This window comes from Physella acuta, unplaced genomic scaffold, assembly GCF_028476545.2.
Source record: "Physella acuta isolate Inbredline_101_S28 unplaced genomic scaffold, ASM2847654v3 ptg001687l, whole genome shotgun sequence".
Taxonomy (NCBI): Eukaryota; Metazoa; Mollusca; class Gastropoda; family Physidae; genus Physella; species Physella acuta.
Window position 1 is genome coordinate 1 of NW_026733200.1, and position 20,319 is coordinate 20,319.

Here is a 20,319-nt window from a genome sequence, read left to right on the forward strand (position 1 = left end):
AACGTTAAAAAGGTATAGGAAGAGACTGAGAAAGAAAAAGAATACAAAAAGGTGACGTGAGGTCGGCAGGAGAAAAGATGCGGAACAAAACCACAAAATTTAAATTTGTAAATTTAGATTTTTTTTTTTTTTTTTTTTTTTATTTATATTTTTTTTTCTTAAACGGATCATTGTTATTAATATTCTGCTGATTGTAATGTTTCATTTAACATTTTGAAATCAATTAGGATCAAGATATATGCAAATCGTTGAAGGAAAGAATACATTAAACAATGTACGTAACAATGTACGTCAGTTTAAAAATAAAAATGAATTTTTGTTTTTTTAAATTGAAATAACTTTTAAAAATTTACATTTAAATTTCTATTTTCCTTTATATTAAAGTGAAATTAATACTGGTCCTGTGTGGACAGAAGTGTGATATTTTGACACATACTGGCCATGACAAATGATTTTTAAAACATAATTTAGATTAGTAAACAACGAAGGAGAGGAGCGGAGAGAAATTTTAAATATAAAAAAAAAATATCTGTTTTTATACCGGCTGCCGTTCGTTTTGAGAACCGTCAAATAAAGAAAAAATGTGCTGGTCAGCTCAAACGATTAACATTTTAAGCAAACAGTGACTGGTATAGAATAAATACCATATCACTCTGACTGACCAGCAGTGAGCTGTTTTTATGAGAGAGAGAGGACCAATCGTACATTATTGAAATTGAATGGGCCATTCCCGGAAGAACTGCAATACCGGGCCGACCCGTGGCGAGAGCGGAGCAAGCCCCGGGCATCCCGCCGAGTACCAAAAATCAGTTTAATATCGTAGTGACTCAATGAGCCACGTATCAGATATTAAGCTGATAAGAACAGATACTACACTTTGATCTTAGCCAAAAGGCCGAGAAGCGATAACGGTCACTGGACTACCGACGCCTCATATTCCGGAAAATTTCCTATCCCGCTCCTCTGAAATGATTCCGTAAATATTCATCCGATTCCGCACACCGAAAATATTCCTTATTGCAGAAATCGCCGCCCATGCGACGTACGGCCGTTAGGCGGTGGGCGTTTTACAATCTGCCAAAGCGGGAAAGGCGAATGTTAACGAAATCAATGAAACAAGTAACATTATGAATTTCTAAAACTCAAACAAGGAAAAAAATATAGCCGCCTTACCTTAACGTCGTAATAGTGGCTTCCCTTGACGCCCGCGCCGCCTTGATGTATATCGAATCGATCAACGCCCTGTTGTTTTACGTCTTTGGCGGGCGGCGCAAGGCGACTAGCGCTGTGGAACAAGCCAACGTTAAAAAGGTATAGGAAGAGACTGAGAAAGAAAAAAGAATACAAAAAGGTGACGTGAGGTCGGCAGGAGAAAAGATGCGGAACAAAACCACAAAATTTAAATTTGTAAATTTAGATTTTTTTTTTTTTTTTTTTTTATTTATATTTTTTTTTTCTTAAACGGATCATTGTTATTAATATTCTGCTGATTGTAATGTTTCCATTTAACATTTTGAAATCAATTAGGATCAAGATATATGCAAATCGTTGAAGGAAAGAATACATTAAACAATGTACGTAACAATGTACGTCAGTTTAAAAATAAAAATGAATTTTTGTTTTTTTAAATTGAAATAACTTTTAAAAATTTACATTTAAATTTCTATTTTCTTTATATTAAAGTGAAATTAATACTGGTCCTGTGTGGACAGAAGTGTGATATTTTGACACATACTGGCCATGACAAATGATTTTTAAAACATAATTTAGATTAGTAAACAACGAAGGAGAGGAGCGGAGAGAAATTTTAAATATAAAAAAAAATATCTGTTTTTATACCGGCTGCCGTTCGTTTGAGAACCGTCAAATAAAGAAAAAATGTGCTGGTCAGCTCAAACGATTAACATTTTAAGCAAACAGTGACTGGTATAGAATAAATACCATATCACTCTGACTGACCAGCAGTGAGCTGTTTTTATTGAGAGAGAGAGACCAATCGTACATTATTGAAATTGAATGGGCCATTCCCGGAAGAACTGCAATACCGGGCCGACCCGTGGCGAGAGCGGAGCAAGCCCCGGGCATCCCGCCGAGTACCAAAAATCAGTTTAATATCGTAGTGACTCAATGAGCCACGTATCAGATATTAAGCTGATAAGAACAGATACTACACTTTGATCTTAGCCAAAAGGCCGAGAAGCGATAACGGTCACTGGACTACCGACGCCTCATATTCCGGAAAATTTCCTATCCGCTCCTCTGAAATGATTCCGTAAATATTCATCCGATTCCGCACACCGAAAATATTCCTTATTGCAGAAATCGCCGCCCATGCGACGTACGGCCGTTAGGCGGTGGGCGTTTTACAATCTGCCAAAGCGGAAAGGCGAATGTTAACGAAATCAATGAAACAAGTAACATTATGAATTTCTAAAACTCAAACAAGGAAAAAAATATAGCGCCTTACCTTAACGTCGTAATAGTGGCTTCCCTTGACGCCCGCGCCGCCTTGATGTATATCGAATCGATCAACGCCCTGTTGTTTTACGTCTTTGGCGGGCGGCGCAAGGCGACTAGCGCTGTGGAACAAGCCAACGTTAAAAAGGTATAGGAAGAGACTGAGAAAGAAAAAGAATACAAAAAGGTGACGTGAGGTCGGCAGGAGAAAAGATGCGGAACAAAACCACAAAATTTAAATTTGTAAATTTAGATTTTTTTTTTTTTTTTTTTTTATTTATATTTTTTTTTCTTAAACGGATCATTGTTATTAATATTCTGCTGATTGTAATGTTTCATTTAACATTTTGAAATCAATTAGGATCAAGATATATGCAAATCGTTGAAGGAAAGAATACATTAAACAATGTACGTAACAATGTACGTCAGTTTAAAAATAAAAATGAATTTTTGTTTTTTTAAATTGAAATAACTTTTAAAAATTTACATTTAAATTTCTATTTTCTTTATATTAAAGTGAAATTAATACTGGTCCTGTGTGGACAGAAGTGTGATATTTTGACACATACTGGCCATGACAAATGATTTTTAAAACATAATTTAGATTAGTAAACAACGAAGGAGAGGAGCGGAGAGAAATTTTAAATATAAAAAAAAATATCTGTTTTTATACCGGCTGCCGTTCGTTTGAGAACCGTCAAATAAAGAAAAAATGTGCTGGTCAGCTCAAACGATTAACATTTTAAGCAAACAGTGACTGGTATAGAATAAATACCATATCACTCTGACTGACCAGCAGTGAGCTGTTTTTATTGAGAGAGAGAGACCAATCGTACATTATTGAAATTGAATGGGCCATTCCCGGAAGAACTGCAATACCGGGCCGACCCGTGGCGAGAGCGGAGCAAGCCCCGGGCATCCCGCCGAGTACCAAAAATCAGTTTAATATCGTAGTGACTCAATGAGCCACGTATCAGATATTAAGCTGATAAGAACAGATACTACACTTTGATCTTAGCCAAAAGGCCGAGAAGCGATAACGGTCACTGGACTACCGACGCCTCATATTCCGGAAAATTTCCTATCCGCTCCTCTGAAATGATTCCGTAAATATTCATCCGATTCCGCACACCGAAAATATTCCTTATTGCAGAAATCGCCGCCCATGCGACGTACGGCCGTTAGGCGGTGGGCGTTTTACAATCTGCCAAAGCGGAAAGGCGAATGTTAACGAAATCAATGAAACAAGTAACATTATGAATTTCTAAAACTCAAACAAGGAAAAAAATATAGCGCCTTACCTTAACGTCGTAATAGTGGCTTCCCTTGACGCCCGCGCCGCCTTGATGTATATCGAATCGATCAACGCCCTGTTGTTTTACGTCTTTGGCGGGCGGCGCAAGGCGACTAGCGCTGTGGAACAAGCCAACGTTAAAAAGGTATAGGAAGAGACTGAGAAAGAAAAAGAATACAAAAAGGTGACGTGAGGTCGGCAGGAGAAAAGATGCGGAACAAAACCACAAAATTTAAATTTGTAAATTTAGATTTTTTTTTTTTTTTTTTTTTATTTATATTTTTTTTTCTTAAACGGATCATTGTTATTAATATTCTGCTGATTGTAATGTTTCATTTAACATTTTGAAATCAATTAGGATCAAGATATATGCAAATCGTTGAAGGAAAGAATACATTAAACAATGTACGTAACAATGTACGTCAGTTTAAAAATAAAAATGAATTTTTGTTTTTTTAAATTGAAATAACTTTTAAAAATTTACATTTAAATTTCTATTTTCTTTATATTAAAGTGAAATTAATACTGGTCCTGTGTGGACAGAAGTGTGATATTTTGACACATACTGGCCATGACAAATGATTTTTAAAACATAATTTAGATTAGTAAACAACGAAGGAGAGGAGCGGAGAGAAATTTTAAATATAAAAAAAAATATCTGTTTTTATACCGGCTGCCGTTCGTTTGAGAACCGTCAAATAAAGAAAAAATGTGCTGGTCAGCTCAAACGATTAACATTTTAAGCAAACAGTGACTGGTATAGAATAAATACCATATCACTCTGACTGACCAGCAGTGAGCTGTTTTTATTGAGAGAGAGAGACCAATCGTACATTATTGAAATTGAATGGGCCATTCCCGGAAGAACTGCAATACCGGGCCGACCCGTGGCGAGAGCGGAGCAAGCCCCGGGCATCCCGCCGAGTACCAAAAATCAGTTTAATATCGTAGTGACTCAATGAGCCACGTATCAGATATTAAGCTGATAAGAACAGATACTACACTTTGATCTTAGCCAAAAGGCCGAGAAGCGATAACGGTCACTGGACTACCGACGCCTCATATTCCGGAAAATTTCCTATCCGCTCCTCTGAAATGATTCCGTAAATATTCATCCGATTCCGCACACCGAAAATATTCCTTATTGCAGAAATCGCCGCCCATGCGACGTACGGCCGTTAGGCGGTGGGCGTTTTACAATCTGCCAAAGCGGAAAGGCGAATGTTAACGAAATCAATGAAACAAGTAACATTATGAATTTCTAAAACTCAAACAAGGAAAAAAATATAGCGCCTTACCTTAACGTCGTAATAGTGGCTTCCCTTGACGCCCGCGCCGCCTTGATGTATATCGAATCGATCAACGCCCTGTTGTTTTACGTCTTTGGCGGGCGGCGCAAGGCGACTAGCGCTGTGGAACAAGCCAACGTTAAAAAGGTATAGGAAGAGACTGAGAAAGAAAAAGAATACAAAAAGGTGACGTGAGGTCGGCAGGAGAAAAGATGCGGAACAAAACCACAAAATTTAAATTTGTAAATTTAGATTTTTTTTTTTTTTTTTTTTTTATTTATATTTTTTTTTCTTAAACGGATCATTGTTATTAATATTCTGCTGATTGTAATGTTTCATTTAACATTTTGAAATCAATTAGGATCAAGATATATGCAAATCGTTGAAGGAAAGAATACATTAAACAATGTACGTAACAATGTACGTCAGTTTAAAAATAAAAATGAATTTTTGTTTTTTTAAATTGAAATAACTTTTAAAAATTTACATTTAAATTTCTATTTTCTTTATATTAAAGTGAAATTAATACTGGTCCTGTGTGGACAGAAGTGTGATATTTTGACACATACTGGCCATGACAAATGATTTTTAAAACATAATTTAGATTAGTAAACAACGAAGGAGAGGAGCGGAGAGAAATTTTAAATATAAAAAAAAATATCTGTTTTTATACCGGCTGCCGTTCGTTTGAGAACCGTCAAATAAAGAAAAAATGTGCTGGTCAGCTCAAACGATTAACATTTTAAGCAAACAGTGACTGGTATAGAATAAATACCATATCACTCTGACTGACCAGCAGTGAGCTGTTTTTATTGAGAGAGAGAGACCAATCGTACATTATTGAAATTGAATGGGCCATTCCCGGAAGAACTGCAATACCGGGCCGACCCGTGGCGAGAGCGGAGCAAGCCCCGGGCATCCCGCCGAGTACCAAAAATCAGTTTAATATCGTAGTGACTCAATGAGCCACGTATCAGATATTAAGCTGATAAGAACAGATACTACACTTTGATCTTAGCCAAAAGGCCGAGAAGCGATAACGGTCACTGGACTACCGACGCCTCATATTCCGGAAAATTTCCTATCCGCTCCTCTGAAATGATTCCGTAAATATTCATCCGATTCCGCACACCGAAAATATTCCTTATTGCAGAAATCGCCGCCCATGCGACGTACGGCCGTTAGGCGGTGGGCGTTTTACAATCTGCCAAAGCGGAAAGGCGAATGTTAACGAAATCAATGAAACAAGTAACATTATGAATTTCTAAAACTCAAACAAGGAAAAAAATATAGCGCCTTACCTTAACGTCGTAATAGTGGCTTCCCTTGACGCCCGCGCCGCCTTGATGTATATCGAATCGATCAACGCCCTGTTGTTTTACGTCTTTGGCGGGCGGCGCAAGGCGACTAGCGCTGTGGAACAAGCCAACGTTAAAAAGGTATAGGAAGAGACTGAGAAAGAAAAAGAATACAAAAAGGTGACGTGAGGTCGGCAGGAGAAAAGATGCGGAACAAAACCACAAAATTTAAATTTGTAAATTTAGATTTTTTTTTTTTTTTTTTTTTTATTTATATTTTTTTTTCTTAAACGGATCATTGTTATTAATATTCTGCTGATTGTAATGTTTCATTTAACATTTTGAAATCAATTAGGATCAAGATATATGCAAATCGTTGAAGGAAAGAATACATTAAACAATGTACGTAACAATGTACGTCAGTTTAAAAATAAAAATGAATTTTTGTTTTTTTAAATTGAAATAACTTTTAAAAATTTACATTTAAATTTCTATTTTCTTTATATTAAAGTGAAATTAATACTGGTCCTGTGTGGACAGAAGTGTGATATTTTGACACATACTGGCCATGACAAATGATTTTTAAAACATAATTTAGATTAGTAAACAACGAAGGAGAGGAGCGGAGAGAAATTTTAAATATAAAAAAAAATATCTGTTTTTATACCGGCTGCCGTTCGTTTGAGAACCGTCAAATAAAGAAAAAATGTGCTGGTCAGCTCAAACGATTAACATTTTAAGCAAACAGTGACTGGTATAGAATAAATACCATATCACTCTGACTGACCAGCAGTGAGCTGTTTTTATTGAGAGAGAGAGACCAATCGTACATTATTGAAATTGAATGGGCCATTCCCGGAAGAACTGCAATACCGGGCCGACCCGTGGCGAGAGCGGAGCAAGCCCCGGGCATCCCGCCGAGTACCAAAAATCAGTTTAATATCGTAGTGACTCAATGAGCCACGTATCAGATATTAAGCTGATAAGAACAGATACTACACTTTGATCTTAGCCAAAAGGCCGAGAAGCGATAACGGTCACTGGACTACCGACGCCTCATATTCCGGAAAATTTCCTATCCGCTCCTCTGAAATGATTCCGTAAATATTCATCCGATTCCGCACACCGAAAATATTCCTTATTGCAGAAATCGCCGCCCATGCGACGTACGGCCGTTAGGCGGTGGGCGTTTTACAATCTGCCAAAGCGGAAAGGCGAATGTTAACGAAATCAATGAAACAAGTAACATTATGAATTTCTAAAACTCAAACAAGGAAAAAAATATAGCGCCTTACCTTAACGTCGTAATAGTGGCTTCCCTTGACGCCCGCGCCGCCTTGATGTATATCGAATCGATCAACGCCCTGTTGTTTTACGTCTTTGGCGGGCGGCGCAAGGCGACTAGCGCTGTGGAACAAGCCAACGTTAAAAAGGTATAGGAAGAGACTGAGAAAGAAAAAGAATACAAAAAGGTGACGTGAGGTCGGCAGGAGAAAAGATGCGGAACAAAACCACAAAATTTAAATTTGTAAATTTAGATTTTTTTTTTTTTTTTTTTTTATTTATATTTTTTTTTCTTAAACGGATCATTGTTATTAATATTCTGCTGATTGTAATGTTTCATTTAACATTTTGAAATCAATTAGGATCAAGATATATGCAAATCGTTGAAGGAAAGAATACATTAAACAATGTACGTAACAATGTACGTCAGTTTAAAAATAAAAATGAATTTTTGTTTTTTTAAATTGAAATAACTTTTAAAAATTTACATTTAAATTTCTATTTTCTTTATATTAAAGTGAAATTAATACTGGTCCTGTGTGGACAGAAGTGTGATATTTTGACACATACTGGCCATGACAAATGATTTTTAAAACATAATTTAGATTAGTAAACAACGAAGGAGAGGAGCGGAGAGAAATTTTAAATATAAAAAAAAATATCTGTTTTTATACCGGCTGCCGTTCGTTTGAGAACCGTCAAATAAAGAAAAAATGTGCTGGTCAGCTCAAACGATTAACATTTTAAGCAAACAGTGACTGGTATAGAATAAATACCATATCACTCTGACTGACCAGCAGTGAGCTGTTTTTATTGAGAGAGAGAGACCAATCGTACATTATTGAAATTGAATGGGCCATTCCCGGAAGAACTGCAATACCGGGCCGACCCGTGGCGAGAGCGGAGCAAGCCCCGGGCATCCCGCCGAGTACCAAAAATCAGTTTAATATCGTAGTGACTCAATGAGCCACGTATCAGATATTAAGCTGATAAGAACAGATACTACACTTTGATCTTAGCCAAAAGGCCGAGAAGCGATAACGGTCACTGGACTACCGACGCCTCATATTCCGGAAAATTTCCTATCCGCTCCTCTGAAATGATTCCGTAAATATTCATCCGATTCCGCACACCGAAAATATTCCTTATTGCAGAAATCGCCGCCCATGCGACGTACGGCCGTTAGGCGGTGGGCGTTTTACAATCTGCCAAAGCGGAAAGGCGAATGTTAACGAAATCAATGAAACAAGTAACATTATGAATTTCTAAAACTCAAACAAGGAAAAAAATATAGCGCCTTACCTTAACGTCGTAATAGTGGCTTCCCTTGACGCCCGCGCCGCCTTGATGTATATCGAATCGATCAACGCCCTGTTGTTTTACGTCTTTGGCGGGCGGCGCAAGGCGACTAGCGCTGTGGAACAAGCCAACGTTAAAAAGGTATAGGAAGAGACTGAGAAAGAAAAAGAATACAAAAAGGTGACGTGAGGTCGGCAGGAGAAAAGATGCGGAACAAAACCACAAAATTTAAATTTGTAAATTTAGATTTTTTTTTTTTTTTTTTTTTTATTTATATTTTTTTTTCTTAAACGGATCATTGTTATTAATATTCTGCTGATTGTAATGTTTCATTTAACATTTTGAAATCAATTAGGATCAAGATATATGCAAATCGTTGAAGGAAAGAATACATTAAACAATGTACGTAACAATGTACGTCAGTTTAAAAATAAAAATGAATTTTTGTTTTTTTAAATTGAAATAACTTTTAAAAATTTACATTTAAATTTCTATTTTCTTTATATTAAAGTGAAATTAATACTGGTCCTGTGTGGACAGAAGTGTGATATTTTGACACATACTGGCCATGACAAATGATTTTTAAAACATAATTTAGATTAGTAAACAACGAAGGAGAGGAGCGGAGAGAAATTTTAAATATAAAAAAAAATATCTGTTTTTATACCGGCTGCCGTTCGTTTGAGAACCGTCAAATAAAGAAAAAATGTGCTGGTCAGCTCAAACGATTAACATTTTAAGCAAACAGTGACTGGTATAGAATAAATACCATATCACTCTGACTGACCAGCAGTGAGCTGTTTTTATTGAGAGAGAGAGACCAATCGTACATTATTGAAATTGAATGGGCCATTCCCGGAAGAACTGCAATACCGGGCCGACCCGTGGCGAGAGCGGAGCAAGCCCCGGGCATCCCGCCGAGTACCAAAAATCAGTTTAATATCGTAGTGACTCAATGAGCCACGTATCAGATATTAAGCTGATAAGAACAGATACTACACTTTGATCTTAGCCAAAAGGCCGAGAAGCGATAACGGTCACTGGACTACCGACGCCTCATATTCCGGAAAATTTCCTATCCGCTCCTCTGAAATGATTCCGTAAATATTCATCCGATTCCGCACACCGAAAATATTCCTTATTGCAGAAATCGCCGCCCATGCGACGTACGGCCGTTAGGCGGTGGGCGTTTTACAATCTGCCAAAGCGGAAAGGCGAATGTTAACGAAATCAATGAAACAAGTAACATTATGAATTTCTAAAACTCAAACAAGGAAAAAAATATAGCGCCTTACCTTAACGTCGTAATAGTGGCTTCCCTTGACGCCCGCGCCGCCTTGATGTATATCGAATCGATCAACGCCCTGTTGTTTTACGTCTTTGGCGGGCGGCGCAAGGCGACTAGCGCTGTGGAACAAGCCAACGTTAAAAAGGTATAGGAAGAGACTGAGAAAGAAAAAGAATACAAAAAGGTGACGTGAGGTCGGCAGGAGAAAAGATGCGGAACAAAACCACAAAATTTAAATTTGTAAATTTAGATTTTTTTTTTTTTTTTTTTTTTATTTATATTTTTTTTTCTTAAACGGATCATTGTTATTAATATTCTGCTGATTGTAATGTTTCATTTAACATTTTGAAATCAATTAGGATCAAGATATATGCAAATCGTTGAAGGAAAGAATACATTAAACAATGTACGTAACAATGTACGTCAGTTTAAAAATAAAAATGAATTTTTGTTTTTTTAAATTGAAATAACTTTTAAAAATTTACATTTAAATTTCTATTTTCTTTATATTAAAGTGAAATTAATACTGGTCCTGTGTGGACAGAAGTGTGATATTTTGACACATACTGGCCATGACAAATGATTTTTAAAACATAATTTAGATTAGTAAACAACGAAGGAGAGGAGCGGAGAGAAATTTTAAATATAAAAAAAAATATCTGTTTTTATACCGGCTGCCGTTCGTTTGAGAACCGTCAAATAAAGAAAAAATGTGCTGGTCAGCTCAAACGATTAACATTTTAAGCAAACAGTGACTGGTATAGAATAAATACCATATCACTCTGACTGACCAGCAGTGAGCTGTTTTTATTGAGAGAGAGAGACCAATCGTACATTATTGAAATTGAATGGGCCATTCCCGGAAGAACTGCAATACCGGGCCGACCCGTGGCGAGAGCGGAGCAAGCCCCGGGCATCCCGCCGAGTACCAAAAATCAGTTTAATATCGTAGTGACTCAATGAGCCACGTATCAGATATTAAGCTGATAAGAACAGATACTACACTTTGATCTTAGCCAAAAGGCCGAGAAGCGATAACGGTCACTGGACTACCGACGCCTCATATTCCGGAAAATTTCCTATCCGCTCCTCTGAAATGATTCCGTAAATATTCATCCGATTCCGCACACCGAAAATATTCCTTATTGCAGAAATCGCCGCCCATGCGACGTACGGCCGTTAGGCGGTGGGCGTTTTACAATCTGCCAAAGCGGAAAGGCGAATGTTAACGAAATCAATGAAACAAGTAACATTATGAATTTCTAAAACTCAAACAAGGAAAAAAATATAGCGCCTTACCTTAACGTCGTAATAGTGGCTTCCCTTGACGCCCGCGCCGCCTTGATGTATATCGAATCGATCAACGCCCTGTTGTTTTACGTCTTTGGCGGGCGGCGCAAGGCGACTAGCGCTGTGGAACAAGCCAACGTTAAAAAGGTATAGGAAGAGACTGAGAAAGAAAAAGAATACAAAAAGGTGACGTGAGGTCGGCAGGAGAAAAGATGCGGAACAAAACCACAAAATTTAAATTTGTAAATTTAGATTTTTTTTTTTTTTTTTTTTTTATTTATATTTTTTTTTCTTAAACGGATCATTGTTATTAATATTCTGCTGATTGTAATGTTTCATTTAACATTTTGAAATCAATTAGGATCAAGATATATGCAAATCGTTGAAGGAAAGAATACATTAAACAATGTACGTAACAATGTACGTCAGTTTAAAAATAAAAATGAATTTTTGTTTTTTTAAATTGAAATAACTTTTAAAAATTTACATTTAAATTTCTATTTTCTTTATATTAAAGTGAAATTAATACTGGTCCTGTGTGGACAGAAGTGTGATATTTTGACACATACTGGCCATGACAAATGATTTTTAAAACATAATTTAGATTAGTAAACAACGAAGGAGAGGAGCGGAGAGAAATTTTAAATATAAAAAAAAATATCTGTTTTTATACCGGCTGCCGTTCGTTTGAGAACCGTCAAATAAAGAAAAAATGTGCTGGTCAGCTCAAACGATTAACATTTTAAGCAAACAGTGACTGGTATAGAATAAATACCATATCACTCTGACTGACCAGCAGTGAGCTGTTTTTATTGAGAGAGAGAGACCAATCGTACATTATTGAAATTGAATGGGCCATTCCCGGAAGAACTGCAATACCGGGCCGACCCGTGGCGAGAGCGGAGCAAGCCCCGGGCATCCCGCCGAGTACCAAAAATCAGTTTAATATCGTAGTGACTCAATGAGCCACGTATCAGATATTAAGCTGATAAGAACAGATACTACACTTTGATCTTAGCCAAAAGGCCGAGAAGCGATAACGGTCACTGGACTACCGACGCCTCATATTCCGGAAAATTTCCTATCCGCTCCTCTGAAATGATTCCGTAAATATTCATCCGATTCCGCACACCGAAAATATTCCTTATTGCAGAAATCGCCGCCCATGCGACGTACGGCCGTTAGGCGGTGGGCGTTTTACAATCTGCCAAAGCGGAAAGGCGAATGTTAACGAAATCAATGAAACAAGTAACATTATGAATTTCTAAAACTCAAACAAGGAAAAAAATATAGCGCCTTACCTTAACGTCGTAATAGTGGCTTCCCTTGACGCCCGCGCCGCCTTGATGTATATCGAATCGATCAACGCCCTGTTGTTTTACGTCTTTGGCGGGCGGCGCAAGGCGACTAGCGCTGTGGAACAAGCCAACGTTAAAAAGGTATAGGAAGAGACTGAGAAAGAAAAAGAATACAAAAAGGTGACGTGAGGTCGGCAGGAGAAAAGATGCGGAACAAAACCACAAAATTTAAATTTGTAAATTTAGATTTTTTTTTTTTTTTTTTTTTATTTATATTTTTTTTTCTTAAACGGATCATTGTTATTAATATTCTGCTGATTGTAATGTTTCATTTAACATTTTGAAATCAATTAGGATCAAGATATATGCAAATCGTTGAAGGAAAGAATACATTAAACAATGTACGTAACAATGTACGTCAGTTTAAAAATAAAAATGAATTTTTGTTTTTTTAAATTGAAATAACTTTTAAAAATTTACATTTAAATTTCTATTTTCTTTATATTAAAGTGAAATTAATACTGGTCCTGTGTGGACAGAAGTGTGATATTTTGACACATACTGGCCATGACAAATGATTTTTAAAACATAATTTAGATTAGTAAACAACGAAGGAGAGGAGCGGAGAGAAATTTTAAATATAAAAAAAAATATCTGTTTTTATACCGGCTGCCGTTCGTTTGAGAACCGTCAAATAAAGAAAAAATGTGCTGGTCAGCTCAAACGATTAACATTTTAAGCAAACAGTGACTGGTATAGAATAAATACCATATCACTCTGACTGACCAGCAGTGAGCTGTTTTTATTGAGAGAGAGAGACCAATCGTACATTATTGAAATTGAATGGGCCATTCCCGGAAGAACTGCAATACCGGGCCGACCCGTGGCGAGAGCGGAGCAAGCCCCGGGCATCCCGCCGAGTACCAAAAATCAGTTTAATATCGTAGTGACTCAATGAGCCACGTATCAGATATTAAGCTGATAAGAACAGATACTACACTTTGATCTTAGCCAAAAGGCCGAGAAGCGATAACGGTCACTGGACTACCGACGCCTCATATTCCGGAAAATTTCCTATCCGCTCCTCTGAAATGATTCCGTAAATATTCATCCGATTCCGCACACCGAAAATATTCCTTATTGCAGAAATCGCCGCCCATGCGACGTACGGCCGTTAGGCGGTGGGCGTTTTACAATCTGCCAAAGCGGAAAGGCGAATGTTAACGAAATCAATGAAACAAGTAACATTATGAATTTCTAAAACTCAAACAAGGAAAAAAATATAGCGCCTTACCTTAACGTCGTAATAGTGGCTTCCCTTGACGCCCGCGCCGCCTTGATGTATATCGAATCGATCAACGCCCTGTTGTTTTACGTCTTTGGCGGGCGGCGCAAGGCGACTAGCGCTGTGGAACAAGCCAACGTTAAAAAGGTATAGGAAGAGACTGAGAAAGAAAAAGAATACAAAAAGGTGACGTGAGGTCGGCAGGAGAAAAGATGCGGAACAAAACCACAAAATTTAAATTTGTAAATTTAGATTTTTTTTTTTTTTTTTTTTTATTTATATTTTTTTTTCTTAAACGGATCATTGTTATTAATATTCTGCTGATTGTAATGTTTCATTTAACATTTTGAAATCAATTAGGATCAAGATATATGCAAATCGTTGAAGGAAAGAATACATTAAACAATGTACGTAACAATGTACGTCAGTTTAAAAATAAAAATGAATTTTTGTTTTTTTAAATTGAAATAACTTTTAAAAATTTACATTTAAATTTCTATTTTCTTTATATTAAAGTGAAATTAATACTGGTCCTGTGTGGACAGAAGTGTGATATTTTGACACATACTGGCCATGACAAATGATTTTTAAAACATAATTTAGATTAGTAAACAACGAAGGAGAGGAGCGGAGAGAAATTTTAAATATAAAAAAAAATATCTGTTTTTATACCGGCTGCCGTTCGTTTGAGAACCGTCAAATAAAGAAAAAATGTGCTGGTCAGCTCAAACGATTAACATTTTAAGCAAACAGTGACTGGTATAGAATAAATACCATATCACTCTGACTGACCAGCAGTGAGCTGTTTTTATTGAGAGAGAGAGACCAATCGTACATTATTGAAATTGAATGGGCCATTCCCGGAAGAACTGCAATACCGGGCCGACCCGTGGCGAGAGCGGAGCAAGCCCCGGGCATCCCGCCGAGTACCAAAAATCAGTTTAATATCGTAGTGACTCAATGAGCCACGTATCAGATATTAAGCTGATAAGAACAGATACTACACTTTGATCTTAGCCAAAAGGCCGAGAAGCGATAACGGTCACTGGACTACCGACGCCTCATATTCCGGAAAATTTCCTATCCGCTCCTCTGAAATGATTCCGTAAATATTCATCCGATTCCGCACACCGAAAATATTCCTTATTGCAGAAATCGCCGCCCATGCGACGTACGGCCGTTAGGCGGTGGGCGTTTTACAATCTGCCAAAGCGGAAAGGCGAATGTTAACGAAATCAATGAAACAAGTAACATTATGAATTTCTAAAACTCAAACAAGGAAAAAAATATAGCGCCTTACCTTAACGTCGTAATAGTGGCTTCCCTTGACGCCCGCGCCGCCTTGATGTATATCGAATCGATCAACGCCCTGTTGTTTTACGTCTTTGGCGGGCGGCGCAAGGCGACTAGCGCTGTGGAACAAGCCAACGTTAAAAAGGTATAGGAAGAGACTGAGAAAGAAAAAGAATACAAAAAGGTGACGTGAGGTCGGCAGGAGAAAAGATGCGGAACAAAACCACAAAATTTAAATTTGTAAATTTAGATTTTTTTTTTTTTTTTTTTTTATTTATATTTTTTTTTCTTAAACGGATCATTGTTATTAATATTCTGCTGATTGTAATGTTTCATTTAACATTTTGAAATCAATTAGGATCAAGATATATGCAAATCGTTGAAGGAAAGAATACATTAAACAATGTACGTAACAATGTACGTCAGTTTAAAAATAAAAATGAATTTTTGTTTTTTTAAATTGAAATAACTTTTAAAAATTTACATTTAAATTTCTATTTTCTTTATATTAAAGTGAAATTAATACTGGTCCTGTGTGGACAGAAGTGTGATATTTTGACACATACTGGCCATGACAAATGATTTTTAAAACATAATTTAGATTAGTAAACAACGAAGGAGAGGAGCGGAGAGAAATTTTAAATATAACAAAAAAATATCTGTTTTTATACCGGCTGCCGTTCGTTTGAGAACCGTCAAATAAAGAAAAAATGTGCTGGTCAGCTCAAACGATTAACATTTTAAGCAAACAGTGACTGGTATAGAATAAATACCATATCACTCTGACTGACCAGCAGTGAGCTGTTTTTATTGAGAGAGAGAGACCAATCGTACATTATTGAAATTGAATGGGCCATTCCCGGAAGAACTGCAATACCGGGCCGACCCGTGGCGAGAGCGGAGCAAGCCCCGGGCATCCCGCCGAGTACCAAAAATCAGTTTAATATCGTAGTGACTCAATGAGCCACGTATCAGATATTAAGCTGATAAGAACAGATACTACACTTTGATCTTAGCCAAAAGGCCGAGAAGCGATAACGGTCACTGGACTACCGACGCCTCATATTCCGGAAAATTTCCTATCCGCTCCTCTGAAATGATTCCGTAAATATTCATCCGATTCCGCACACCGAAAATATTCCTTATTGCAGAAATCGCCGCCCATGCGACGTACGGCCGTTAGGCGGTGGGCGTTTTACAATCTGCCAAAGCGGAAAGGCGAATGTTAACGAAATCAATGAAACAAGTAACATTATGAATTTCTAAAACTCAAACAAGGAAAAAAATATAGCGCCTTACCTTAACGTCGTAATAGTGGCTTCCCTTGACGCCCGCGCCGCCTTGATGTATATCGAATCGATCAACGCCCTGTTGTTTTACGTCTTTGGCGGGCGGCGCAAGGCGACTAGCGCTGTGGAACAAGCCAACGTTAAAAAGGTATAGGAAGAGACTGAGAAAGAAAAAGAATACAAAAAGGTGACGTGAGGTCGGCAGGAGAAAAGATGCGGAACAAAACCACAAAATTTAAATTTGTAAATTTAGATTTTTTTTTTTTTTTTTTTTTATTTATATTTTTTTTTCTTAAACGGATCATTGTTATTAATATTCTGCTGATTGTAATGTTTCATTTAACATTTTGAAATCAATTAGGATCAAGATATATGCAAATCGTTGAAGGAAAGAATACATTAAACAATGTACGTAACAATGTACGTCAGTTTAAAAATAAAAATGAATTTTTGTTTTTTTAAATTGAAATAACTTTTAAAAATTTACATTTAAATTTCTATTTTCTTTATATTAAAGTGAAATTAATACTGGTCCTGTGTGGACAGAAGTGTGATATTTTGACACATACTGGCCATGACAAATGATTTTTAAAACATAATTTAGATTAGTAAACAACGAAGGAGAGGAGCGGAGAGAAATTTTAAATATAAAAAAAAATATCTGTTTTTATACCGGCTGCCGTTCGTTTGAGAACCGTCAAATAAAGAAAAAATGTGCTGGTCAGCTCAAACGATTAACATTTTAAGCAAACAGTGACTGGTATAGAATAAATACCATATCACTCTGACTGACCAGCAGTGAGCTGTTTTTATTGAGAGAGAGAGACCAATCGTACATTATTGAAATTGAATGGGCCATTCCCGGAAGAACTGCAATACCGGGCCGACCCGTGGCGAGAGCGGAGCAAGCCCCGGGCATCCCGCCGAGTACCAAAAATCAGTTTAATATCGTAGTGACTCAATGAGCCACGTATCAGATATTAAGCTGATAAGAACAGATACTACACTTTGATCTTAGCCAAAAGGCCGAGAAGCGATAACGGTCACTGGACTACCGACGCCTCATATTCCGGAAAATTTCCTATCCGCTCCTCTGAAATGATTCCGTAAATATTCATCCGATTCCGCACACCGAAAATATTCCTTATTGCAGAAATCGCCGCCCATGCGACGTACGGCCGTTAGGCGGTGGGCGTTTTACAATCTGCCAAAGCGGAAAGGCGAATGTTAACGAAATCAATGAAACAAGTAACATTATGAATTTCTAAAACTCAAACAAGGAAAAAAATATAGCGCCTTACCTTAACGTCGTAATAGTGGCTTCCCTTGACGCCCGCGCCGCCTTGATGTATATCGAATCGATCAACGCCCTGTTGTTTTACGTCTTTGGCGGGCGGCGCAAGGCGACTAGCGCTGTGGAACAAGCCAACGTTAAAAAGGTATAGGAAGAGACTGAGAAAGAAAAAGAATACAAAAAGGTGACGTGAGGTCGGCAGGAGAAAAGATGCGGAACAAAACCACAAAATTTAAATTTGTAAATTTAGATTTTTTTTTTTTTTTTTTTTTATTTATATTTTTTTTTCTTAAACGGATCATTGTTATTAATATTCTGCTGATTGTAATGTTTCATTTAACATTTTGAAATCAATTAGGATCAAGATATATGCAAATCGTTGAAGGAAAGAATACATTAAACAATGTACGTAACAATGTACGTCAGTTTAAAAATAAAAATGAATTTTTGTTTTTTTAAATTGAAATAACTTTTAAAAATTTACATTTAAATTTCTATTTTCTTTATATTAAAGTGAAATTAATACTGGTCCTGTGTGGACAGAAGTGTGATATTTTGACACATACTGGCCATGACAAATGATTTTTAAAACATAATTTAGATTAGTAAACAACGAAGGAGAGGAGCGGAGAGAAATTTTAAATATAAAAAAAAATATCTGTTTTTATACCGGCTGCCGTTCGTTTGAGAACCGTCAAATAAAGAAAAAATGTGCTGGTCAGCTCAAACGATTAACATTTTAAGCAAACAGTGACTGGTATAGAATAAATACCATATCACTCTGACTGACCAGCAGTGAGCTGTTTTTATTGAGAGAGAGAGACCAATCGTACATTATTGAAATTGAATGGGCCATTCCCGGAAGAACTGCAATACCGGGCCGACCCGTGGCGAGAGCGGAGCAAGCCCCGGGCATCCCGCCGAGTACCAAAAATCAGTTTAATATCGTAGTGACTCAATGAGCCACGTATCAGATATTAAGCTGATAAGAACAGATACTACACTTTGATCTTAGCCAAAAGGCCGAGAAGCGATAACGGTCACTGGACTACCGACGCCTCATATTCCGGAAAATTTCCTATCCGCTCCTCTGAAATGATTCCGTAAATATTCATCCGATTCCGCACACCGAAAATATTCCTTATTGCAGAAATCGCCGCCCATGCGACGTACGGCCGTTAGGCGGTGGGCGTTTTACAATCTGCCAAAGCGGAAAGGCGAATGTTAACGAAATCAATGAAACAAGTAACATTATGAATTTCTAAAACTCAAACAAGGAAAAAAATATAGCGCCTTACCTTAACGTCGTAATAGTGGCTTCCCTTGACGCCCGCGCCGCCTTGATGTATATCGAATCGATCAACGCCCTGTTGTTTTACGTCTTTGGCGGGCGGCGCAAGGCGACTAGCGCTGTGGAACAAGCCAACGTTAAAAAGGTATAGGAAGAGACTGAGAAAGAAAAAGAATACAAAAAGGTGACGTGAGGTCGGCAGGAGAAAAGATGCGGAACAAAACCACAAAATTTAAATTTGTAAATTTAGATTTTTTTTTTTTTTTTTTTTTTATTTATATTTTTTTTTCTTAAACGGATCATTGTTATTAATATTCTGCTGATTGTAATGTTTCATTTAACATTTTGAAATCAATTAGGATCAAGATATATGCAAATCGTTGAAGGAAAGAATACATTAAACAATGTACGTAACAATGTACGTCAGTTTAAAAATAAAAATGAATTTTTGTTTTTTTAAATTGAAATAACTTTTAAAAATTTACATTTAAATTTCTATTTTCTTTATATTAAAGTGAAATTAATACTGGTCCTGTGTGGACAGAAGTGTGATATTTTGACACATACTGGCCATGACAAATGATTTTTAAAACATAATTTAGATTAGTAAACAACGAAGGAGAGGAGCGGAGAGAAATTTTAAATATAAAAAAAAATATCTGTTTTTATACCGGCTGCCGTTCGTTTGAGAACCGTCAAATAAAGAAAAAATGTGCTGGTCAGCTCAAACGATTAACATTTTAAGCAAACAGTGACTGGTATAGAATAAATACCATATCACTCTGACTGACCAGCAGTGAGCTGTTTTTATTGAGAGAGAGAGACCAATCGTACATTATTGAAATTGAATGGGCCATTCCCGGAAGAACTGCAATACCGGGCCGACCCGTGGCGAGAGCGGAGCAAGCCCCGGGCATCCCGCCGAGTACCAAAAATCAGTTTAATATCGTAGTGACTCAATGAGCCACGTATCAGATATTAAGCTGATAAGAACAGATACTACACTTTGATCTTAGCCAAAAGGCCGAGAAGCGATAACGGTCACTGGACTACCGACGCCTCATATTCCG

At 37.1% G+C, this 20,319-nt stretch overlaps 16 non-coding genes across 16 annotated transcripts; all 16 read right to left on the bottom strand.

Moving 5' to 3' along the window:
- Positions 1–714: 714 nt before the first annotated feature.
- On the bottom strand, positions 715–907 carry LOC131929850 (U2 spliceosomal RNA). The gene has a single exon (XR_009384010.1). It is a non-coding gene; the product is annotated as a U2 spliceosomal RNA (small nuclear RNA).
- Positions 908–2,011: 1,104 nt separating this feature from the next.
- LOC131929861 (U2 spliceosomal RNA) lies at positions 2,012–2,204 on the bottom strand. Its single transcript, XR_009384021.1, has one exon. It is a non-coding gene; the product is annotated as a U2 spliceosomal RNA (small nuclear RNA).
- A 1,098-nt stretch (positions 2,205–3,302) lies between these two features.
- On the bottom strand, positions 3,303–3,495 carry LOC131929873 (U2 spliceosomal RNA). Its single transcript, XR_009384032.1, has one exon. It is a non-coding gene; the product is annotated as a U2 spliceosomal RNA (small nuclear RNA).
- Positions 3,496–4,593: 1,098 nt separating this feature from the next.
- LOC131929875 (U2 spliceosomal RNA) lies at positions 4,594–4,786 on the bottom strand. Its single transcript, XR_009384034.1, has one exon. It is a non-coding gene; the product is annotated as a U2 spliceosomal RNA (small nuclear RNA).
- Positions 4,787–5,885: 1,099 nt separating this feature from the next.
- LOC131929876 (U2 spliceosomal RNA) lies at positions 5,886–6,078 on the bottom strand. Its single transcript, XR_009384035.1, has one exon. It is a non-coding gene; the product is annotated as a U2 spliceosomal RNA (small nuclear RNA).
- A 1,099-nt stretch (positions 6,079–7,177) lies between these two features.
- On the bottom strand, positions 7,178–7,370 carry LOC131929851 (U2 spliceosomal RNA). Its single transcript, XR_009384011.1, has one exon. It is a non-coding gene; the product is annotated as a U2 spliceosomal RNA (small nuclear RNA).
- Positions 7,371–8,468: 1,098 nt separating this feature from the next.
- Positions 8,469–8,661, bottom strand: LOC131929852 (U2 spliceosomal RNA). The gene has a single exon (XR_009384012.1). It is a non-coding gene; the product is annotated as a U2 spliceosomal RNA (small nuclear RNA).
- Positions 8,662–9,760: 1,099 nt separating this feature from the next.
- LOC131929853 (U2 spliceosomal RNA) lies at positions 9,761–9,953 on the bottom strand. The gene has a single exon (XR_009384013.1). It is a non-coding gene; the product is annotated as a U2 spliceosomal RNA (small nuclear RNA).
- A 1,099-nt stretch (positions 9,954–11,052) lies between these two features.
- Positions 11,053–11,245, bottom strand: LOC131929854 (U2 spliceosomal RNA). The gene has a single exon (XR_009384014.1). It is a non-coding gene; the product is annotated as a U2 spliceosomal RNA (small nuclear RNA).
- A 1,099-nt stretch (positions 11,246–12,344) lies between these two features.
- On the bottom strand, positions 12,345–12,537 carry LOC131929855 (U2 spliceosomal RNA). Its single transcript, XR_009384015.1, has one exon. It is a non-coding gene; the product is annotated as a U2 spliceosomal RNA (small nuclear RNA).
- A 1,098-nt stretch (positions 12,538–13,635) lies between these two features.
- On the bottom strand, positions 13,636–13,828 carry LOC131929856 (U2 spliceosomal RNA). Its single transcript, XR_009384016.1, has one exon. It is a non-coding gene; the product is annotated as a U2 spliceosomal RNA (small nuclear RNA).
- A 1,098-nt stretch (positions 13,829–14,926) lies between these two features.
- Positions 14,927–15,119, bottom strand: LOC131929857 (U2 spliceosomal RNA). Its single transcript, XR_009384017.1, has one exon. It is a non-coding gene; the product is annotated as a U2 spliceosomal RNA (small nuclear RNA).
- A 1,099-nt stretch (positions 15,120–16,218) lies between these two features.
- Positions 16,219–16,411, bottom strand: LOC131929858 (U2 spliceosomal RNA). The gene has a single exon (XR_009384018.1). It is a non-coding gene; the product is annotated as a U2 spliceosomal RNA (small nuclear RNA).
- Positions 16,412–17,509: 1,098 nt separating this feature from the next.
- On the bottom strand, positions 17,510–17,702 carry LOC131929859 (U2 spliceosomal RNA). Its single transcript, XR_009384019.1, has one exon. It is a non-coding gene; the product is annotated as a U2 spliceosomal RNA (small nuclear RNA).
- A 1,098-nt stretch (positions 17,703–18,800) lies between these two features.
- Positions 18,801–18,993, bottom strand: LOC131929860 (U2 spliceosomal RNA). Its single transcript, XR_009384020.1, has one exon. It is a non-coding gene; the product is annotated as a U2 spliceosomal RNA (small nuclear RNA).
- Positions 18,994–20,092: 1,099 nt separating this feature from the next.
- LOC131929862 (U2 spliceosomal RNA) lies at positions 20,093–20,285 on the bottom strand. Its single transcript, XR_009384022.1, has one exon. It is a non-coding gene; the product is annotated as a U2 spliceosomal RNA (small nuclear RNA).
- Positions 20,286–20,319: the final 34 nt, after the last annotated feature.